This window comes from Salvelinus alpinus, chromosome 5 (assembly GCF_045679555.1).
Source record: "Salvelinus alpinus chromosome 5, SLU_Salpinus.1, whole genome shotgun sequence".
Taxonomy (NCBI): Eukaryota; Metazoa; Chordata; class Actinopteri; order Salmoniformes; family Salmonidae; genus Salvelinus; species Salvelinus alpinus.
In genome coordinates this window covers 78,834,141-78,853,246 of record NC_092090.1, presented here as the reverse complement: position 1 = coordinate 78,853,246, position 19,106 = coordinate 78,834,141, and the positions used below count along the sequence as shown (strand labels likewise).

General features: G+C 40.8%; 1 protein-coding gene across 1 annotated transcript in view; it reads right to left on the bottom strand.

Annotated features, from left to right (window-relative positions):
* Nucleotides 1-14,555, bottom strand: part of LOC139575342 (nuclear receptor corepressor 2-like) — a 189,969-nt gene extending 175,414 nt beyond the window's left edge. The window contains exon 1 of the mRNA XM_071400266.1: nt 14,358-14,555. The gene's annotated coding sequence lies outside the window, so the exon portion shown is untranslated. The remainder of the gene's footprint in view (nt 1-14,357) is intronic.
* Nucleotides 14,556-19,106: the final 4,551 nt, after the last annotated feature.

The window sequence follows — 19,106 nt, the reverse complement described above, 5'->3', positions numbered from 1 at the left end:
TATTAGAAGGTCCTGTGTAGATAGTTGCAGGTTGAAAAAACAATCAGGAAATAACAATGATAGTTTCATCAGCTGTTGTACAGTATTATAGAAAACACAGGACAAATGTATTGACTGCACTGGGCCTTTAAGCATTGTTTGTTGCCACAGTGACAGACAGATACTTTTCAAGAAGAACAGATAAGAACATTTGATTTCAGAATCAATAAACTCAAGAGCTTCTAGCAAACCATAAACACGGCACTGCCACTAACCATTAAACATACCTCCACAAATACTGAGATCATCCTAACACGCAACCCAAAGCGCCATCGTGCATAAATTTATTTTGTCCCCCTACACCAAGCCCAATCACGATACGCAGGTTAAAATATCAAAACAAACTCTGAACAAATGGTCGAAAAGCATTAAACATGTATGGCAATTTAGCTAGTTAGCATGCACCTGCTAGCTAATTTGTCCTATTTAGCTAGCTTGCTGTTGCAGGCTAATTTGTCCTGGGATATAAATATTGAGTTGTTATTTCACCTGAAATGCACAAGGTCCTCTACTCCGACAATTAATCCACACATAAAACGGCCAACCGAATCATTTCTAGTCATCTCTCCTCCTTCCAGGCTTTTTCATCTTTTAACATATGGTGATTGGTATCTACACTTTCATAGTATTACCAGGACAACCGGCAAAACAGTTCGTATTTCAATCACCCACGTGGGTATAACCAATGAGGAGATGGCAAGTGGGTACCTGCTTCTATAAACCAATGAGATGGGAGAGGCAGGACTTGCAGCACGATCTGCACTTGCAGCGCGATTTAGCCCTTGGCAACGCAGATGCTCGTTAGCGCGCGTGAGCAGTGTGGGTGCAATAATTGAATAACATATATTCCTACATGTATTTTGCAATGCTGGCACACGCGACGCACGCAGTGTAGTCAGGGTATTAGTGCAAGAAAACATACAGCCTTGCCTAGATAAAGAATGAAAAAAAAACAGATTCATTTATAACGGGCTTCGACCCATTAATATGGGAGTGCTGCAATGCCATTTTCAAAAGACAAAGTATCCTGCATTGTCTGGGGTAACATGTAGAGGTCGACCGATTAATCGGCATGGCCGATTACTTAGGACTGATTTCAAGTTTTCATAACAATCGGTAATCATCATTTTTTTGACACCGATTATAGCAGACTACACTGCAATCCACGAGGAAACTGCGTGGCAGGCTGACCACCTGTTACGCGAGTGCAGCAAGGAGCCAAGGTAAGTTGCTAGCTAGCATTAAATGTATCTTATAAAAAACAATCAATCTTCACATAATCACTAGTTAACTACACATGGTTGATGATATTACTAGGTTAACTAGCTTGTGCTGCATTGCATATAATCAATGTGGTGCCTGTTAATTTATCATCGAATCACAGCCTACTTCAACTTTGCCAAACGGGGGATGATTTAACAAAAGCGCATTGCCAATAAAAGCACAATCTTTGCACAAACGTACCTAACCATAAACATCAATTATTTTCTTAAAATCAATACACAGAAGTTTTTTTTAAATTTGCCTGCATATTTAGTTAAAATAAACAAATGTTAGCAGGCAACATTAACTAGGGAAATTGTGTCACTTCTCTTGTGTTCAGTGCAAGCAGAGTCAGGGTATATGCAACAGTTTGGGCCGCCTGGCTCGTTGCAAACTAATTTGCCAGAATTATGACATAACATTGAAGGTTGTGCAATGTAACAGCAATATTTAGACTTAGGGTTGCCCCCCGTTCGATAAAATCCGGAGCAGTTCCGTATTTCACTGAAAGAATGAAATACAAATGGTATAGAGAGAAATAGTCGACGCGTCATAATTCCTATAATAACTACAACCTAAAACTTCTTAACTGGGAATATTGAACCACCAGCTTTCATATGTTCTGAGCAAGGAACTTAAACATTGGCTTTTTTACATGGGACATATTGCACTTTTACTTTCTTCTCCAACACTGTGTTTTTGCATTATTTAAAACAAATTGAGCATGTTTCATTATTTATTTGAGACAAAATTGATTTTATTTATGTATTATATTAAGTTAAAATAAAAGGGTTCATTGTTAATTCAGTATTGTTGTAATTGTCATTATTACAAATATATATAATTTAAAAAATACATATAATTTTTTTATTTTAAAATTGGCCGATTAATCGGTATCGGCTTTTTTTTGGCCCTCCAATAAATTGGTATCGGTATCGCCACTGAAAAATCATAATCGGTCGACCTCTAGTAAATTGACACAGCGTCATAATCCCAATCTGAAGTAGATTCCTTCGGTGTGTGGTGTGCTTTGTCTTAGAGATAACAGGGCAGGCTCTATTCTCACATGTCCTAACATGAACCCAAAGCCTTTCCATCAGGCAACTGTACTGTAGGTATTTTCTCAACATCAGGCCAGGACCAAAGCGGCTGTCTCCAACTCAATGCTACTTTCATTATGAGATTCATTAAAAGGCTTCTCTCAGACAGCTGCAGTGGATAATGCTGCACCGTTGGACCGTTTGAGTCAACCATAACATTCGACTTGCACTGAATCTACCAGGTGCAGTCCACTAAGAATCCAGTGAGCAAGAAATGCCAGACAGCTTTTGTTACTCATTCAGTGAGCAAGAAGGGTTGAAAGAGGGACAAGGCCTGGGAAGCAGTTTCACGATGACTGCTCCATATTTCCCTTTGTGTTCTGCATGTCAATTTAAGTGTTTACAAAAGGTGTGCCAGGACATACCAGCCTCATGCAACTTCTATGAAATTATGTTTACATTGAGATGCAGCCAATTTGGCTTGATATTAGGGGGAAGTAGCCAAGACCCAGACTTTAATCTAAAATTAGTGGGCCTATTCCTAGGGCTGGGAATTGCCAGGGACATCAAGATACCTAGGTGCCGATACGATATGTATTGCAATTCTCACGATTCTATATGTATTGCGATTTGATACTGGGATTTTAGTGCGATGCGATGTTCCAAACATATTGCTCACTTTATGTCTGCTGAAAAGGGATGAGAGAGCCATGAGAAAATGAGTTTTGATCAGTCATGGAAATAAAAGTGCTGAAAACAAATTGGCTCCCTATTTAATAAGATGGAGAACAAGCTATGAGTGTTGGAGCAGGTACAGCCAACTAGCGCAAAAAGAAAATCGCAATACCGTCAAGACAATTCGATATATCCTCAAAAATAATATCCTGATACGTAACTATAGTGTTTTTCCCCCCCCCAGCACTACCTATTTCCCATTCAAATTACAGTTTGTAATCTTCAGTACCACTGGACTGCTAATTAGACCGTTTCTTATTCTCAGCAGTGCTTCCAGTGTGGATCAGAGTGAGCAACAATAGGCAGACCATGCTGCAAGGCTCTGAACAAGCTTTCACACTTTCATACATCTTACATAAACCCAGTAACCCACCAGTCCCTCAGAACCACAACACAGTCACACACACACACAGACAGGTTGTGGTCATGTAGTCTAATAGGCCTTTCTCTCATGCGAGGTGGGGGGGTCAAATTGTGGGGGACTTTCTGGGAATTACTGTTTCAGTTTTTCGCTACTGCAGTAACACTACGGGTGCATCAAAAGTAATTCTCTTTTCAGTTCTGCCCACAAATTTTCTATGGGATTGAGGTCAGGGCTTTGTGATGACCACTCCAATACCTTGACTTTGTTGTCCTTAAGCCATTGTCCATTTGGAAGACCCATTTGCGACCAAGCTTTAACTTCCTGACTGATGTCTCACAAAAACATCTGTAGCGTCCAAACAGTTTGGCCTACAAATTATTATGACCATTCTATAGAAAGGGGAGACCCTCACGAACACGATGGTTCTTCTACGTTTTGGTCTACGACACCCACAAGTTTCACGGGACTCGTCTGAAGGTAACCTATACAAACGAATGGAAGTATGGAGGTAGTTTTGGGCCAACAAAAATAAGGGGTTAAATGTATACAAAAAAACAAATTTCCTGAGCTTTCTTATACACTACATATCCAAAAGTATGTGGACACCTCTTCAAATTAGTGGATTCAGCCACACCCGTTGCTAAGGTGTATAAAATTGAGCACACCTCCATGCAATCTCCATAGAAAAACATTGGCAGTAGAATGGCCTTACTGAAGAGCACCCTCATAGGATGTCAGCTTTCCAACAAGTCAGTTAGTCAAATTGCGGACATGCTAGAGCTGCCCTGGTCAACTGTAAGTGCTATTATTGTGAAGTGTAAACATCTAGGAGCAACACCGGCTCAGCCGCTTAGTGGTAGGCCAAACAAGCTCATAGAACGGTGAGTGCTGAAGCGCATAAAAATCGTCTGTCCTCGGTTGCAACACTCACTACCAAGTTTCAAACTGCCTCTGCAAACAAACCCACTTAATAATTCAGCTCAGTCAAATAAAAATGGAATTGATTCAGTTTATGGAATTCTAAGGGGGGGAAATGGGAATCACCTGACATGAAGCCTACACACCAGAGCCAGCCCCCTGGGCTGTGTTCCTCATTCACAGTAACTGCCAGAGGCAGTCAGTCCCCTCCCAGGCAGCACACAGCTACAACGGATAGTGGTTTGGAAAACGATGTGTATAGTCTGCCCTGCTGTGACATCATGTAGAAATTATTGTACAGCCCCCCTTCTCCACTGCTTTTCCTCTAAACAATGTCTGCTGCTATTTGAGGAATATGCCCATTTCAAAAGCAGGCCACAACAGCTCTTGTCATAAGGTACTGTACATTCCCGTGGTGTTCTGGTTTAGCGTTTGTGGTGACACTTACGGAAATGGACACGCCGGTATTCAACATAGGCCTATGCAAACTGAGGAATTGTGAATTGACATCTAAAAGTCTGGATTTTTTTTCCTAAAGCAATAAATAATGTGATTTTTGATGAGAAGGTGTTGCAGTTTGTTCCCAAAAGGTATCACACATTTATCTGAAGATTTCCTACCCTTCCAAAGTGGACAACGGAATTATATGCTAACTATCCCCTCATCTAGTTTCAGAATGGCCTTCTGATGCATAATGCTAGCAATACTGGAACTAGTAATAAAACTGTTTGCCACCGTCTCCCTCGGGCCCGACACTGAGCACAGGATAATCTCTGCCCCCATTACCCTGTTAGACAAGAGAGGAGATATCTCCTCACACATAGTGCTGTGGATGGTCATGGAATGTTGTATGACAGTAATTGGAAAGCCAAATGATCGTGGTCTCAGTAATAACAGTTCGAGTAGAAGAAAATATATATATAAAAAAATGCATCCTACATTACCATGGAAATTATTGCATCGCAATACCAGACTGTCATTGCAAGTGTACCCATGAGTTTACCAGTCAAATTGCCAGGGTTAGATGTTCCAAGTCATGTCACAATATTTTTCAGATTTGTGACGGTATGATGGTATTTCATATTTTTGAATAATAAAAGTTCTACATTTCCTTTATGAGTTGTGCATAACCTTAGGATGGCATTCTCCATTCTGATTGATTATACAGTATAAAACAAACTTCCACCAAAAGTTGATCCCGGCTTTAGATCATTTCCAGACTGCCACGTAGGGCTGCATGATATTGGCTACATTAAATGTTCTCTTACTTCATGTAGCTAACATATTCATGCGCTGCATGAGGCAAATGGTGGTCACACCAGATACTGATTGGTTTTCTGATTGACTATTGACCTAATTAAATTTAGGTTTCCTTTCTCCTCATTTTTCTTAGACAACAAGGAAAGGGATGTTTTCTCTCATCTCCTCATTCATGTTGCTGCCTCCGCCACATTGTTCTCAACACCAATATGCTGGTTAACTTAGCTATTATGTACATAGCAACATGGTCTAGGTAAAGGCGCCAATTCAACAGCGCACTGATGTGTTTCAGAACCATGGACAATGACCACTATCCAACACGGGAGAAAGTGCATTTGTTATAAATTAACATCATTTTTTATTAGTGTTGCACCATTGTTCTTATGTAATATAACCATATACAATTTTGGTAGCAAGTCTTAGAGTGACGGACTGTGCCATCCCCACGGCCTCCACAATGGATCAGTCCACTCAGATAGGCCCAAATCATACAGGTGTCTGTCTTGTACACCATGATATTTTTGTATTTAATTTTTTGTTACTGCTCAGCTAAAGAAATCTCAGGTTGACCAACAGCCTATCGACCAAACAATTGACCAGTCGACTAAATGGGATCAGCCCTAATAAGGCCTCATTCCTACAGAACAGTTTTTATTAGGTTAACGTAACATTTTAAACTCATGTTTAAAAGAAAAGTCTGTGTGGTAGATCTCAGCTTGCTTTTTGTCTATGAAAGTGATCTTGACACAGAAAAGGTTGGTGACCACTGGGCTAGAGCTAGCAATGAGTAGGTGGTGCAGGGACAGGGCTCTAGCACTAAGGGGACACCAGCTGTGCTAATAAACTTGATCCTCTCTCGATCAGTAGATGTCGTGAGACACATTTCAGTACCAAAAGGAACAAAAATTCTAGTACAAAACGATTTTACATATAATAGTATCAGAAATACCTACAGCGCATTTGGAAAGTATTCAGACCACTTGCCTTTTTCCACATTTTGTTGTTGCAACCTTGTTCTAAAATTGATTAAATTGTTTACCACCCCCCCCCCCCCCCCCCCATTAACCTACACACAATACCCCATAACGATACCCCATGAAGCAAAAACAGTTGACATTTTTACAAATTTATAAAAAAATAAAAACTGACATTTACATAAGTATTCAGACCCTTTACTCAGTACTTTGTTAAAGTACCTTCGCACCTTCTTGGGTATGACGCTACAAGCTTGGCACAGCTGTATTTGGGGAGTTTCTCACATTCTTCTCTGCAGATCCTCTCACGTTCTGTCAGGTTGGATGGGGAGCGTTGCTGCACAGCTATTTTCAGGTCTCTCCAGAGATGTTTGATTGGGTTCAAGTCCAGGCTCTGGCTGGGCCACTCAAGGACATTCAGTGACTTGTCCCGGAGCCACTCTTGCGTTGTCTTGGCTGTGTGCTTAGGGTCGTTGTCCTGTTGGAAGGTGAACCTTCACCCCAGTCTGAAGTCCTGAGCGCTCTTGAGCAGGTATTCATCAAAGATCTCTCTGTACTTTGCTCCGTTCATCTTTCCCTCAATTCTGACTAGTCTCCTAGGCCCTGACGCTGAAAAACATCCCCACAGCATGATGCTGCCAGTGCCGTGCTTTTCCAAATCATGTTAAATCAATTGAATTTACCACAGGTGGTCTCCAATCAAGTTGTAGACAGCTCAAGTATGATCAATGGAAACAGGATGCACCTGAGCTCAATTTTGAGTCTCATAGCAAAGGGTCTGAATACTTAGAACTTATTTACATTTCTGTTAATTTATAATAAATTTGCAAAGATTTCTAAAAACCTGTTTTCACTTTGTCATTATGGAGTATTCAATGTAGGCGGAAAGAAATTGAGGGGATTGTTTTAAAATCCATTTTAGAATAAGGCTGTAACGTAACAAAATGTGGGAAAAGTCAAGGGTTCTGAGTACTTTCCGAATGCACTAAGGTTTTGGTATACCTTGCAACACTAAAAGCAAGGTGTTGTAGCAAACAATGAATTTCTTCAGTCAGCTGTTCGTCAATATTTTAATACAGGTCTTCATCCATAACCATCGGTTACAACAATTATAAGGAAATTGTGCCAGCCCTACTCACACGCATGGTTAAATCAGATCAGGCCCTAACTGTGCAATGTAGTAGGGATTTGTAGATTCCAACAGGCCAATATTGTACACAGTGCAGTGCATAAAATTTGGTCGTGAACCACAATGACCATAATCCATTGCACACCCACTTGTCCGGTCTTTGTGTTTCTTTCACACCTGCTAAGTAAAAGAGACGCGCGATGGAGAGGGATAGAGAGCAGTTGCTTCGTAAGGCATCTCTACCTGAAAATACATGATCTAAGTGATTGATAGTTGGTATTCAGCAGTCATAAAAAGATGCCTTATTTATTTTGAAGAACTACTAAAATAGTGATTTCACAGACAGCATAGGCAGATGCTCTATAGAGATTAAATAATCAAATAAAACAATGTAATATACACAAAAACTGAAATATTTTTAAGTAATGTGATTAAATAATGGTTAATTAGTGATAAGTAGTAATGGGCAGTCACTACCATCAAGGGACTTTTATTACTTGTTTTATTGTTGTTACAGCATTCAACTCACATAATGCAGTGCTTAAAAAATAAATATATATTTTTATATATATATATATATATATATATATATATATATATATATATATATATATATATATATATATATATATATATATATCTTAAAAAATATAAAACCGTAATTGAACCAAAACAGAACGGACCTCAAAATGCACTACTTAAAGCTGAAGTTTTAACGAGTCTGCAGACATTTGAACGGAGTCCCCACTTTGCTCAGAGGACGTGCAGCAGATAATTCTGTCAGTTATATGAAATGGTCCAATTTTGTACTGTCACTAAATATGATTATATTTATTTTACAGTTAAGGTGAAATCTTATAGTAAGACGATTAGAATTTTATTGTTACTATATTTAGCACAGCTCAGTGTTCAACACCATTGTGCCCTCAAAGCTCATCACTAAACTAAGGACCCAGGGACTAAACACCTCCCTTTGCAACTGGATCCTGGACTTCCTGATGGGCCGCCCCCAGCTGGTAAGGGTAGGTAACGACACATCCCCCACGGTGATCCTCAACACCATGGGCCCCTCAGGGGTGCGTGCTTAGTCCCCCCCTGTACTCCCTATTCAACCACGACTGCTTGGCCAAGCACGACTCCAACACCATCATTAAGTTTGCTGGCGACACACCAGTGGTAGGCCTAATCAAATTACCACCCGGATTATTTATATTGCCCCTGCCCCCCCTCTGTTTATTATCTAAGCATAGTCACTTTACCACTACCTACATGTACAAATTACCTCGACTAACCTGCACCCCCGCACATTGACTCGGTACCGGTACCCCCTGTATATAGCCCCGTTATTGTTGTAATCTTGTGTTACTATTTATTTTTTACTTTATTTCGCAAATATTTTCTTAAATTCTATTTCTTGAACTGCATTGTTGGTTAAGGGCTTGTAAGTAAGCATTTCACTGTTGTATTTGGCGCATGTGACAAGTCAAATTTGATTTAGAAAGCATTTCAATCATTTCAAGCCTGATTCCCCCACGTTTCTTGAATAGTGGGGGAAAAATATGATCTTTCATAACTGTACTGTGTGGTTGTGTCCTCAAAAGTGACTACAGCTCAGTAATCTATAACTACTTTTCACAGAAATGTGAGATTTTAATATTTCTGGCAGTATAAGCATTGCTATGTACCGTTTATGGCCCTCATGATAAATAATAACTTTTGGGTATGTCTATTTAGGCGGTAATCTACATTTATCAGGTTTTAAAAGAAGGCTAAACAACCTCTTCTCGCACTACCTTTGATTAGCAGCCGACTTGGTGAGCTCAATCCCTGCTTGGATCAGAGGATCCTGTTTAATAGAGGAGCAAGACTGAACTGCACTTCAGGGTGGGATTTCCTTCAGAGACCAGAGTCAAACTCAGTAAACCTCTATACCTTTAAGCTACAATAATAGAGATTCTCCCACCCCCTCAGTTTCTTGTCAGTCTTGAGCAGAGAAGCATTCAATGATGCATCAATAAGCACAAAATAAACAAGCTATTTAGGCTGCCACAGAGCATTATGGCTTTACTCAATTTATAGGAAGTGTTTGTAATATGCCTGACATACAATGATGCATAAAACAATCAACTCAGAGGAAACCATATCAAGGCATACTGCAGCCAATAGTAGATGAAACCACAGCTCTTTAACGAACTGTTCTCTAGGCCAGGGCTCTCCAACCCTGTTCCTAGAGAGCTACCGTCCTGTAGGTGTTTTGCTCCAAACCCAATCTAGCGCACCTGATTCTAATAATTCTCTCATTGATAATCCGATTCAGGTTAGTTACAACTGGGGTTGGAGTGTAAACCTACAAGAGGGTAGCTCTCCAGGAACAGGGTTGGAGTGAAAACCTACACGAGGGTAGCTCTATCAGGAACAGGGTTGGAGTGAAAACCTACAAGAGGGTAGCTCTCCATGAACAGGGTTTGCAAACCCTGCTCTAGGCACTCTTGCAGTAATCAGAGTTTGATATTCGATTGTAAGACGACTCCACAACAATATTATTTATCTAGACTATTTATTTTTCTCAAAATGCCCATCAGAGTGGCTTGACCTTGTTCAATAACCACTACCGGCATTTCATATTATTCAAATATACTCTGAATGGCATTTGGAGCTAATTTCCCTCAGGCCTTTTATTGTAATTAAACACTTGGCCTGGGCTCTGGCATTTAATACCGCAACAGAAAGCATGCACTTGACCTTATTAACTATGGTCTGAGCCTCAAAGGGCCAATAAAGAAATAAACATCTTAGCCCAATTTCATGCTCCCTCAAATTATGCTGACAGTGCAATTTCACTCGGTTTATATTAACCAATCAAGATGTGGTCAGATATGTAGAGCTAACTGTAAAAGAGGCTCATATGTAGGCCTCTGATAGACCCCTTATAAATGAATGTCAGTAACCCTTTTAACGCTAAAATATGAGTTTGCTCTGCATTATGATTTCTGAATACATTGTGTAATAATTGCTATTCCATAAATGATCCTACAGAGAGATTTACAGAGTCAGTTCTTTTCTGACCATGATAGCTAGTAGAAGTATGCCATAGTAGAGATTTGCAGGTTGACTGAGGTGAGTAATGTTTAGGGATAAGAAACTGCCATAGCTCTATCGTGACATGAGATATGCCTTTGTTAATTTCTTCATGAATTTCTCTGTGCAGCACAACTTTCACTTCTGTCCCAAACCAGAACATGTTCTATAGTTAGCTAGCCTTTCATCTGTGCTTATACATCTTGTATAATATGTCAACAAAGCTGTTTGTTTCTTATAAAAGCACTCCAAATCTGCAAAATTGTGTAAATGTTCCTTACAAGCCAGAATGTTGAATAAAATTATGCTTAAAATGTACTCTACCAAGTTGTCTGTGCGGTTTGTCCTTCTGCTGCTCGAAATTTGAGACAAAATATCCACAGGAAAGTATTGTTTAGCCAACTTTTTAGAGAGCGGGCAGGGATATTTAAGCAATAAGGCACAAGGAGGTGTGGTATATGGCCAATATACCACGGCAAATGGCTGTTCTTAGGCATACACCACAAACCTCCGAGGTGCCTTATTGCTATTATAGACTGGTTACCAACGTAATTAGAGCAGTAAAAATAAATGTTTTGTCATACCCGTGGTATACGGTCTGATATACCACGACTGTCAGCCAATCAGCACTCAGTGCTCGAACCACCCAGTTTATAATGTTCGTTTTGCACCTAGGTAAAGTAAATGTTATATTGGATATTCGATTCTCTCGTCAATAGCTATGACAATGAAAAGTGTTGTCTAAACATCACTGTTACTGTGGTTACTCCATGGATATCAGTCTGAAAGAAGTCGCTGTTAAAAAGACACAATAGTCCCTACAAGCCAGAATGTTGAATACAATGATATTTAAAGATACTTCACAGGATGTTCGTGCTGTTGGTCTTGTTGCTTGTATTTTCCATCTCCTGATGATGCATTTCATGTGATGCACAATATGTAAACAATAGCTGAATGTAACCAAACTTTGTTGACCAGAGCGCGTTTTTTCACTATATTGGATCACTCCAATATATTGATATCACTCCGCGGCGGAGGGATACATCCTAGGTGAGGATTTACAGATTGACTCCCGTGTACACCTGTGTCACGGCTGCAACAAATGTTCTCTTTCATTTACTCGGCGGACGTCCGTATGGTTTGAGGTAAGTGTAATATCTCACGTGGAAGTATACTCACTAGAGCAGCTGGCCACATGGCCAGCCCCTCCTCGAGTGCTCCACTCACTACGGTTGATCTGTGATTTGTCGTGCTTGTGTTTCGTTAGCATTACACTACGACTCTGTGTGCATCGATTAATATATTGCTGCCACAAACTGTATTTACCTTACACAACTTGCCAACTAGCTTGTTTTCTGTGTAAGATTTTATTTTTACACCTTTATTTAAGTAGGCAAGTCAATTAAGAACAAATTTTCAATGACGGCATAGGAACAGTGGGTTAACTGCCTTGTTCAGGGGCAGAACGACAGATTTTTACCTTATCAGCTTGGGGATTTGATCTTGCAACCTTTCGGTTACTAGTCCGACGCTCTAACCACTAGGTTACCCTGCCGCCCCAGGTAGCTTAGTGGTTAGTTGCTAATTACTTTTACATGCTGTCCCCGCGCTATAGGCGTGGGTTCTCTGCTTATTACCCTACACAGGTTCTCTGCTATTTCCCTTACACGGGTTCTCTGCTAATTCCCCTACAGGGTTTTCTTGTTCTTTCTGCTGCAGAATGTAAGAGTATGGTGGTGGGCTGCCACTACGTTGAGACATGTACTTCGGAGTTCCTTAACGGAGTTACTCCATCATATGGTGCTGTTTTTTGTTTTCTGCTTGGATATTGTAGAGATATTGTAGAGAACGTGTCTCGCGGCCATGGGGTCTATATATAGGGGCAGAACTCAGCCGTGACACAGGTGTACACGGGGGTAAATCTGTAAAACCTCCCATCGGATGTATCCCTCCGCCACGGAGTGATACCAATATATTGGAGTGATCCATATAGCTCACATAACCGTGGTTAAATACGTAACACTACCCTGTGGATATTTTTTCAGATTACCTTCCACATCAGGGCAGAAATCAGCAGACAACAGGTGAAGTACGTTCAAATTAAGTTTATTAAAAAGTCTGACTTGATCAGACTATTCACAAAAAGTGAGACAACATGTTAGAGATGAGGAGTCCTCGGGTGTGTTTGTAAATTCACTCTGGAGTGCAAGAGTGGGCTCTGGTTGTTCGTATATTCAGAGCATTTCGCTCTCGGAGCATTCAGAGTGCACACTGGACACTCTGGCTGGGGAGTAGGGTAGAGCGTTCTGACCTCACAACGGCAGTCAAGCACCCATGCTAACTGGCTAGCTACTTCCAGACACAAATGAGAGAACACCACACTCTGACCATTTTACTCGCCCTAGTAGAGCGTTGGTGACTGTAACTGTGCTGCTTGCCACAATTGTATTAATTTTTTTGCAACGTTTACTGACACCAGTCATATTCAACAGGTGTTACGCATTTGTAAATTCACCAGTTATTCTGTGCTCTAGCACACTCAGACGAGAGAGCTCTGAAATCAGAGTAGATAGCCATAGTGAATTTAGGAACGTACCCGTTCACTCTCGGAAATGAAAATTTTACATTCGGAATCAGGGGAGGATGGATTACACCACACCTCTTTTTCTTTTTATAGAATGTTATATATTAACATTCGAATATCCAACATTAAACAAATTTTACCTCGGTGCTGAAACAAACAATATACATACCCCAGCTCTCTAAAAAGTCAGGTAAACAATACTTTCCCTTGGAAATTTTGTCTCAAATTTCGTGCATAAGGACACAAGCACAGACAACCGGTAGAGTACGTTTACATGTCATTCTATTCAACATTCTGGATTCCAAGGAACATTTACACGATTGTCTCAGGCTGTAACGTCAGTTATACCAATTAATTGTACATTACAGCCTGACTAATCAGACTAAGAGGATCCCCCACGTCAACAACAACCAACGTGTATCAAGAGCGCAGTGTTGACAAGCTTATGACACAAATCAATGAATGTCTGGTATACTAGGCGTTGCTAGCTAGCTAACTGATTAAGTGTGGCCATTGCCCACTATATAGTTAGCCAAATTGATAAAATATATTACGAAGACACGTGCGTTTTAGGAGATGCCTGATTGGTGACTAACACTTACCAGTTAGCTTGCTTACTAACTAACTAGTCTAGGTAGCGAACGTTAATGGTTTGCTGTATTATGACAAGGTTTAGCAAGTCATCAAGTTAGATCAACCAAGTTATCGAGAAAAGGCTCGCTGTACAATCCAGTAAATCGAATTATTTATGCCAATTAACTAGCCAGCTAACATTATTTGTATGATAACGTCATAGCTAGCACTTGTTAGCTAGCACTGTTTAGCGCTGTGTTAGCTAACTGACTCGAATCTATCCTAACAAATGATACTGGTTTGGCTACGGACGGTAGCTAGCTGTAGCGTGTCAACCTTAGCGCCAGTACGGGTGATAGCTAACGTTAGCTAACAAATACCGTGATGAGTGTTATCTTACCGTATTATTCCAATCTTTGTATGTTGTTTCGAATGTTGTAGTAGTTTCCGTTTTGGTAGGGCTTTGTTTTTCCAGAAATAATCCACACGAAATAAGAGTTTTTGTTCTCATTTACTCCACTCCTTTCTAACATTACTTGCGGCAAATGTCGCGTCTACTCTCCCGGAGAATGGTGCCGAAACGCCTCTCTTGATTCAGCTCTTTCGATAGGTCGCATGTTCTCGCGCTCTCTTGCTCTTTCCTCTCACTCAAGCCCACTCATTCAATCAGCCAAGTAAGCATTTTCCATATTTAGTGTTTCTCGAGTGTACCTCTACCTCTGTGCTGTTTGATGCCCAGACGGGGAACAAGCTGTGAATACTGTGACTAACATTGAACAATAGTATTTGGGAGATCACAGCATCCCATGCTGTTAAGCAGATGATGTAGTGAATGCCAGTGCCCTGTTAATGATCGGAAACCGTTCTCCTCTGGACAATCTGGACCTGCCCTGCCGCTGAACCACCACATAGTCTCCTTCTAAACATCTTACAGAAAATACACACATAAATTACAATTGAGGAACTTTAGATTTTAGAGAATCTCTCAGCAAGAGAGTGAGTTTGACCCTTATAAACAAAATCCCAGAAAATATTATTCACCTCTTAATCCTAGATTTGGCATAGCCTACATTAATAAATTGTCCTATTTCCATTCTCAGATTTGAATGATGTCATACAGTTTAAACAAGGTAACATTATTCTCTCTAACTATACTTGTTTTTGTCACATTGGGAGAAACATGTTTTATCTTACCTACATGTCAGCTTCAGCGTGCTGCTCCATGATGTCAGATGAGATTCGTTTTTCTTTCCTGTGTTTTTCTTTCTGCGCTGTGGTTTGGGAGACCCTGTCTAACAACCACCATAACCAACATCTCTCCATCCACCCATCACAGAGCAGGAAAGAGCTCTGTTTACTTCAGATGGGCTTTCTGGACCCTGGCAGTATGGCTCACTAATCTATCTCCATCTTTGCAATGCCCAATTAGTCAGCTCAATGATAAAGTACAAAGTGTTTTCAGTTGCCAGTTTTTATGTCCACAGCTGTGCTTCATCAGGAGCAGCAATCCCCCGCCCGCAGTGTTAACCTTGTGTTTAGACAAAGTCTTAAAGGCTTTCAATGGTTTTCAGTATCATACTTATTTTACCCTTTCTGATGAATGTAATATACACTACATATTGCATAATAAATAGCAAAGAGGTTAATTAAAAGGCACAATCGAATGAAACCTGTTCATTGTTATTGTTATACTTGTTTATTACAACAGCGGCACAAATAATAGAGACTACAGTAATCATTTACAACCTGCCTTGGAGGGAGCCAATATATTTTTGCTGTTTTATTTTCAGAAAAGTAAAGAAAAAACTAGTGTGAGTAGTGGTTACATTTCAAGATAAAAGCACCTTCTCTCAATATGACTCCACCAGCTCCACCGACTGGAAATATGAATTTCAAAGCTTCTCTGTTAATAGATGCACCGAAGACAGTCATTAAGCAAATCAAATAAATGATAAACAACTGAAAATACCTGGGAAAAGAAAGGGAGGATGAAATGTCAGAAGAATGAAAGCGTTGAGCAGAGAGGCTCTCAGTAGAGAAGCTGGCAACTGGAGTTAACTAAGTTAATTGAGCCCCCCTTCGCAGAAGATCAGCTTTGATATCAAACCACCTCCCGTCGAACTGTCACCCGCTGTAATGGATGGCCATTTCATTGTGTTATACTTCTTCTATGTTCAATTTTATTGTGTTATAATGCAGTATTTCCTGCATCATAACAGCTGTGAATGGGACCTTGATGATTGTTGCACTACCATCACCATGTTTAAATCTGCATTATCACTTATACTGATCAAAATATACTGATATACAGTAAATAACGTGTGAGAATGTTGACAATTGTATTATAATGGTTTCCATGGGCTGGGAAGTCAGTTTTTTTTAAATACTATAAAACTAGCAGTTGGCTATTTGTACTCATCTTGTCAAGGCCAAGCCAATGTACTACAAATTCAAATTTGAAGCAATATCAAATATATTCTCATATCGTTATGTCCCGTTATGTTAAGTCCCTTAAAAAGTAATGTGGCTCAGCTTGAATGTGATGTTTAGGTGATGGATTCTTTGTGGCATCTACTTCTATATATAACATCAATATAATTACATGCCAGGTTCTTGCTTGGACTGTGATGTACATTTCAGGCCCAGACATAATTAATTCTGCCAGTCCTGGCATCTATTATAGTCACAACGGAGCTCAGGTCAAGCATTCTGGGAGAATTATCTTTCCCCTCAGACTGAGACAAATAAAATTGTATTTGTCACAGGCGCCAAAAACAACAGGTGTAGACTTTTCCGTGAAATGCTTGCTTATGAGCCCTTTCCAACAATGCAGAGTATAAAATCATAATAAAAGAAAAATAGTAACACAAGAGGAATAAAATACACAAGAATGGAGCTATATACAGGAAGTACCAGTTCACTGTGCAGGGGTATGAGGTGTTTGAAGTAGATATGTACATGAAGTCAGGATAAAGTGGCTAGGCATCAGGATAGATAATAATAAGGGTATAAGACCTCCTCCCTGTAGGCTGTCTCATCATTGTCGGTGATCAGGCCTACCACTGTTGTGTCATCAGCAAACTTAACGATGATGTTGGAGTCGTGCTTGGCCACTCAGTCGTGGGTGAACAGGGAAGGGAGTACAGGAGGGGACTAAGCATGCACCCCTGAGGGGCCCCGATGTTGAGGATCAGCGTGGCAGATGTGTTGTTGCCTACCCTTACCACCTGGGGTGTACCCGTCAGGAAGTCCAGGACGCAGTTGCAGAGGGAGGTGTTCAGTCCCATGGTCCCCAGCTTGGTGATGAGCTTGGAAGGGACTGTGGTGTTGAACGCTGTGCTGTTCGGAGGGAATGATGACCCTTTTATGGGCTCCTGACTAATTGTGCTATTTTGTGACGCTGATCTTAACTTTTTTGTACATAATGTTTCTGCCATCATTTCCTATGACAGAAAAGAGCTTCAGGACATCAGATCAGCTGTCACTAACCTCCATTTGGACGAAGACTTCTACTTCAATGAGTTGGAGGCGAAATACATATTGATTATTGCAGACCAGGCCCAAGTCCCGGCACTCGAAGAAGGAGACGTGCAGGATACCTGACGAGACTACACCGGAGAGTGAATAAATCGCCTATACCCTCCGTTCTATTGGTGAACGTGCAATCACTGGAGAATAAACTGTATGAGCTCCGTTCGAGACTATCCCATCAATGTGATCTGGAAAACTGTATTATCCTATGTGTCTCCGAGTCGTGGCTGAACAAGGACATGGTACATAAAGGTTTAGCTGTTTTTTCTTTACGTTGGCAAGACAGAAGGGCTGCGTCAGGGAAGCTCAGAGGAGGGTGTGTATGTCTCTTTGTTAACAACAACTGGTGCGCAATCTATAATATTAAGGAAGTTTCGAGGTTCTGCTCGCCTGAGTTAGAATACCTCATGATGTAGACCACACTATTTACCAAGAGAGTTTTCATTTCTTTGTAGCTGTCTATTTACCACCACAAGCCGATGCTGGCACTAAGACCGCACTCAACAAGCTGTATAGGGACATAAGCAAATAAGAAAATACTCACCCAGAGGCGGCGCTCCTAGTGGCCGGTGACTTTAATACAGGAAAACTGAAATTAGTTTTACCTATAGTAATTTCTACCAGCATATCACCTGTGCAACTAGAGGCAAAAACCCCACTAGATCATCTTTACTCCACACACAGAGACACACAAACAAAGCTCTCCCTCGCCCTTCCATTTGGTAAATTTGACCATAACTCTATCCTCCTGATTCCTGCTTACAATCAAAAACTGAAACAGGAAGTACCAGTGACACGCTCAATATGGAAGTGATTTGATGAAGCGGATGCTAAATTACAGGACTGTTCCGCTAGCACAGACTGGAATATATTCCAGGATTCATCCGATGGCATTCTGGAGTTTACAGCGTCAATCACCGGCTTCATTATTAAGTGCATCAACAACATTGTTCCCACAGTGACCGTAAAAACGTACTCCAACCAGAAACCATGGATTACAGGCAAGCTAAAGGCTAGAGCTGCCGCTTTCAATGAGCGGGACACTAACTTATAAGAAATCCCGCTATGCTCTCCGACGAACCATCAAACGGGCAATGTCAATTCAGGACCAAGATCGAATCCAACTACACCGGCTCTGATGCGCGTTGGATGTGGAAGGGCTTGCAAACTAATACAGATTACAAAGGGAAAACCCAGTCGCGAGCTGTCCAGTGGCACGAGCCTACCAGACAAGCTAAATACCTTCTATGCGCGCTTAGAGGATAGCAACACTTAACTATGCATAAAAGCACCAGCTGTTCCGGATGACTGTGTGATCACACTTTCCGTAGCCGATGTGAGTAAGACCTTGAAACAGGTTAAAATTCACAAGGCCCCAGGGCCAGATGGATTACCAGGATGCATACTCAGAGCATGCCTGACCAGTTGGCAAGTGTCTTCACTGACATTTTCAATCTCTCCCTGACTCAGTCTGTACTACCTACATGTTTCAAGCAGACCACTATAGTCCTTCTGCCCAAGAACGCCAAGGTAACCTGTCTAAATGACTATCGCCCTATAGCACTCATATCTGAGGCCATGAAATGCTTTGAAAGGCTGGTCATGGCTAACATCAACA